A 4,930-nucleotide genomic window follows, 5' to 3' on the forward strand; every position below is an offset into this window, starting at 1 on the left:
TCAGACCCTTGCTTTGCATGATTTTGTATATTTCATTCCATTGCCATCTGGCCTGATGTGTTTCTGTTGAGAAATCAGTAGATAGTCTGATGGGAGATCCTTGTAGGTAACTTCCTCTCTCTCTCTGGCAGCCTTTAAGAGACTTACTTTGGCTGAAACCAGTTTGCTCAGTGGATAGAGCGTCGGCCTGCGGACTGAAAGGTCCCAGGTTCGATTCCAGTCAAGGGCATGTACCTGGGTTGCAGGCACATCCCCAGTAGGGGGTGTGCAGGAGGCAGCTGATCGATGTTTCTCTCTCATCAATGTTTCTAACTCTCTATCTCTCTCCCTTCCTCTCTGTAAAAAATCAATAAAATATATTTTTTTTAAAAAGAGACTTACTTTGTCATAGGTGTTTGCTAATTTAATTATAACGTGTCTTGGTGTCGATCTTTTGGAGTTCATCTTGTTGGGGACTGTGAGATTCTTGGACTTGTGTGATTTTTTTCTTCCCTATATCAGGGAAGTTTTTTGTGATTATTTCTTCTAACAGGTTTTCTATTTCTTGCTTAGTTTCCTCTCCTTCTGGCACCCCTATTATGTGGATGTTTTTTCATTTCATGTTATCCCAAAGTTCCCTTAGGCTCTCTTCCTGTTTTTTAAGTTTTTTTTTTTTCTCGATTCTGCTCTGCTTTGGTATTTTTTCCTATCTTGTCTTCTCGCTCACTGATGCAGTCCTCTGCTTATTCTAGTCTTCTGTTGATGCTTTCTATTGAGTTCCTTATTGCAGTGATGTCGTTTTTTATTTCTTCTTGGTTCTTCTTCATTTCCTCTTAGTTCTTACACATATTGCTGAATTTGTCTTCCATCCTTTTCAGAGACCTTATGACCATTTCTCTGAATTCTTTCTCTGTCATATTGCTTGCCTCTATTTCATTTACTTCCTTCTCTGGTGATTCTTCCTTTTTTCATATGCAGGTTGTTTCTTTGTCCTCATGATTGCTCCTCTCCGGGTTTCTGATTATGTAGCTCTCTCTCTCTCTCCTGCATTGACTTAAAGGCACAAAGTACAACACAATTCACAGAGCACAAAACACAAATGTGTTCACAATACTAATACCCCTAAATAAAGGTGACCACCAGAGGAAAGAGAATTAGGGAATATAGGAGAGTGCAAAAATGATATTGAGAAAAGGGAAAAAAAATGTAAGAGAGAGAAGAAAAGAAGAAAGGGAAAAATATGTATATGGGAAGAAGACTCCAATAAAACAACCAATTCAAAAAATGCAAACAACAAACCTCCAAACAACAAACACACAGATGAATCTGAGGAGACAGAGCTTATTTCCAAGAGGTTAGGTCAAGGAATTGAATGAATGGGGAAATAGCTACAATTTAGTATAGAGGAGGTAGAAAGAGAATGGGTGTATAAGATATGCATATATATAAAACTTTCCTCCTTCTTTAATCTATCTATGTATTTGTTCACTATTGGAAAAGGAGGATATAGAGCAGATAGGTCTGAGTTGGTGATTGGAATAATTAAGCTATTAGTAGAAGAAGAGAACAAGTAAGGAGAGGAAAAACAGAAGCAAACAACAACAAAAAACCTAACCAATAATCAAACGAACAACAAGACAGAAAGACATAAAAAGGCAAAAAAAGAAAAAGAATTTAGAAAATAAATAAAGTAAAGAGAGAAGTGTGTATGGGTTTGGAGCAGGGGAGAGGAAATTAGATGTATGAGTAAGATAGATTTTTAACAGGAAGCAAAAAGAAAGGGTAGAGAACAACTAAAGCATGAACAGGGTAAGAGAAACAGGACAAAAAAGGGGAAAAGTGCTCGCTGTCTCCTCGGCCTGCGCCGCCGCTGGGCCGCTCCGTCCACTCCGCCACCTTCCTGCCCAAGCGCCGCCCGGCCAGCCGCCATGGCGAGCGTGGTCGACACGAAGCTGTAGGACATCCTGGGCTTGCCGCCCGGCGCCAGAGAGAACGAGCTGAAGAGGGCGTACAGAAAATTAGCCAAGGAATACCACCCTGATAAGAATCCAAATGCTGGAAACAAATTCAAAGAAATAAGTTTTGTGTATGAAGTACTATCAAATCCTGAGAAACGCGAGTTATACGACCGGTATGGAGAGCAAGGCCTTCGGGAAGGCAGCGGCGGAGGCGGTGGCATGGATGACATCTTCTCTCACATTTTCGGTGGGGGACTGTTTGGCTTCATGGGCAATCAGAATAGAAGTCAAAATGGCAGAAGAAGAGGAGAGGACATGATGCATCCACTCAAAGTGTCTTTAGAAGATCTGTATAATGGCAAGACCACCAAACTACAGCTTAGCAAGAACGTGCTCTGCAGTGTGTGCAATGGCCAAGGTGGAAAGTCAGGGGCTGTTCAGAAGTGCAGCGCCTGCCGGGGTCGCGGCGTCCGCATCATGATCCGGCAGCTGGCCCCGGGGATGGTGCAGCAGATGCAGTCCGTGTGCTCCGACTGCAACGGAGAAGGAGAGGTCATTAACGAGAAGGACCGCTGTAAAAAGTGCGAGGGGAAGAAGGTGATTAAAGAAGTCAAGATCCTCGAAGTCCACGTGGACAAGGGCATGAAGCACGGCCAGAGGATCACGTTTGCGGGGGAGGCAGACCAGGCGCCCGGAGTGGAGCCGGGAGACATCGTTCTCTTGCTGCAAGAGAAGGAACATGAGGTGTTCCAGCGGGACGGCAACGACCTGCACATGACGTACAAGATAGGCCTCGTGGAGGCCCTCTGCGGCTTCCAGTTCACATTCAAGCATCTCGATGCCCGTCAGATCGTGGTGAAGTACCCGCCTGGCAAAGTCATCGAGCCAGGGTGTGTCCGGGTGGTTCGAGGGGAAGGAATGCCTCAGTATCGGAACCCCTTCGAGAAAGGCGACCTGTACATCAAGTTCGACGTGCAGTTCCCTGAGAACAACTGGGTCAGCCCCGACAAGCTCTCTGAACTAGAAGACCTTCTGCCATCCCGACCGGAAGTCCCGAACATCATCGGGGACACAGAGGAGGTGGAGCTTCAGGAATTCGACAGCACCCGGGGCTCGGGAGGCGGGCAGAGGCGCGAGGCCTACAACGACAGCTCCGACGAGGAGAGCAGCAGCCACCACGGCCCCGGCGTGCAGTGTGCCCACCAGTGAGCCGCGCGACGCAGGCGGGTTTCCTCCGCGTGCCCGCTTGGTCTTCAGCGGCCCAGCCAGAGGGTCTGTCGATCCGAATGAACTGATGGATATTTCCTGGTCTATGTGTAACTTTAAAGTCGGTATAGTATCTACAGAGTGTATAATTTAACTAACCACAGAGCTCTGCATCTTCGTCTGACTGGTCTGTACAGAGGAGAGCACTCGAGGAGGCAGGACTGACACGCGTTCCCAGGCCCGCCCTGGTCTGTGCGCGGTTTCTATCAGTTCCGTGTAGATTTTTGTTCCATGTTTGCAACTCGAAGCCCACGTTGTAAGTCTGTGTCCAGTGTGTCCTGGAGCTTGTGTTTGGCTGCACCTGCGTCATAAGCTGCTACAACCAGAATAAAGAGTTTCCGAGCCTGCGTCTCGCTTAGGTGCATGGGAGTGGGCTTTGCGCACAGGGCTTGGAGCTGACGCAACAGTGGGAATGACATCTGCGCTGGTGGTCACGTTGTTGGGTTTTTTCTTCTTTTTCTTGTTTTTTATCATCCTGTGAAAGGTTTTGAAACTCGATAATAAAGAGCAGTTGGTGTAAATTAAAAAAAAAGGGGGGGGGGGGAAGTGATGAAGAGAGTGTTGGCATAAAGGAAAAATTGAGATAGAGTAAAATAATGCTAAAGGGAAAATCAAATGAAATGTATAACACTAATCCCAAAATAAAATAAAATAAAGAAAAAATAACATAAAATAACACTTTTAAAAAGGGTAAAATAATAGTATTAATACTAATAGTTAAAAATAAAAGTATAATAAAAATAAGGTAAAATTGAGTGAGAGAAAAATTAGTTTCTTAAGTAAAAGATAAAAAATAAAAATGTGAAGTAGTTAAGGTCGTTCATTTCCTCCACTGTTCTTCTTGGCAAGTCTTTTTTCTTGCAGGTAGTCAGCATAATATTGAAGTTCCCTGGTGTCATAAGCCACAACCCTATTTTCAAGCAGGCAGGATCTCTCTGCTCTCTTTGGTTCTCAGTCTGTTTTTAGTTGTATTTACACACAAGAGTCAATTTCTGCTACAGCCCCTGCGTGGCAGTGTTTCCGTGTTAATAACCTGGGCTAAAAGGCCTCTCTACTTTGGCTCTGCACCCAATTCTGTGCGAGACTCTGCGCAGGCTGCCTTTCTGGGTCCAGTCCAGCTGTGGGTTAATATCTAGAATCCCCTTCTGCCAGCAGCCCTGTGGACCCCTTTCCACATTCGAGGACTACACTAATCCCAACAGTCACGAATTTTGTGGTGGGCAGTATTTCTCTGAGGCTCTAGTTCCCACTGCGTGCATTTTTCTCTCTAGCCTGGATCCCAAATCTCACCTTTCTTTAGGCAATGCCAGCTGTGTTTAATTCGCCAGTTCTGGGTGGGTGCTCTTTGATTCAGCTGTTCCTTCTGCTCTGTGAGAAGGTGCAGGGCCCCTCCCCGAATTGCGGAGATTGTCTTACCCTGGGCAGACATCCCAGGCGCCAGTGGTCGGGGAGGTTGGAATTTCGGCATTCGTGGATTCTCAGCTGAGTTAACTGGCCCCTGGGCATTGTGGTTATAAGATCCTGGGAGGCATCCAAGATCTCCCTTGTTGAAGGTAAGGCTGAGGTTCTGATCACAGTCAGTCTCTGATCACAGCCATCTCCCTTCAAGATGGCGTGGCCTCTGCGGCAGAGCCGGCCACTCCGGGAGAGATTTCAGCTGCAGCTGAGGCTGCCCTATCACGGAGGATTCGGTCCGCCAGTCCCCAACAGGCCCTTGGAGTATAACT

General features: G+C 46.1%; 1 pseudogene; it reads left to right on the forward strand.

Annotated features, from left to right (window-relative positions):
- Positions 1 to 1,907: 1,907 nt before the first annotated feature.
- Positions 1,908 to 3,159, forward strand: LOC139004973 (dnaJ homolog subfamily A member 2 pseudogene; annotated as a pseudogene).
- The last annotated feature ends 1,771 nt before the right edge of the window (positions 3,160 to 4,930 follow it).

Source organism: Myotis yumanensis, unplaced genomic scaffold, assembly GCF_028538775.1.
Source record: "Myotis yumanensis isolate MYYU_CA2020_CCGP unplaced genomic scaffold, mMyoYum1.0.hap1 SCAF_1, whole genome shotgun sequence".
Taxonomy (NCBI): domain Eukaryota; kingdom Metazoa; phylum Chordata; class Mammalia; order Chiroptera; family Vespertilionidae; genus Myotis; species Myotis yumanensis.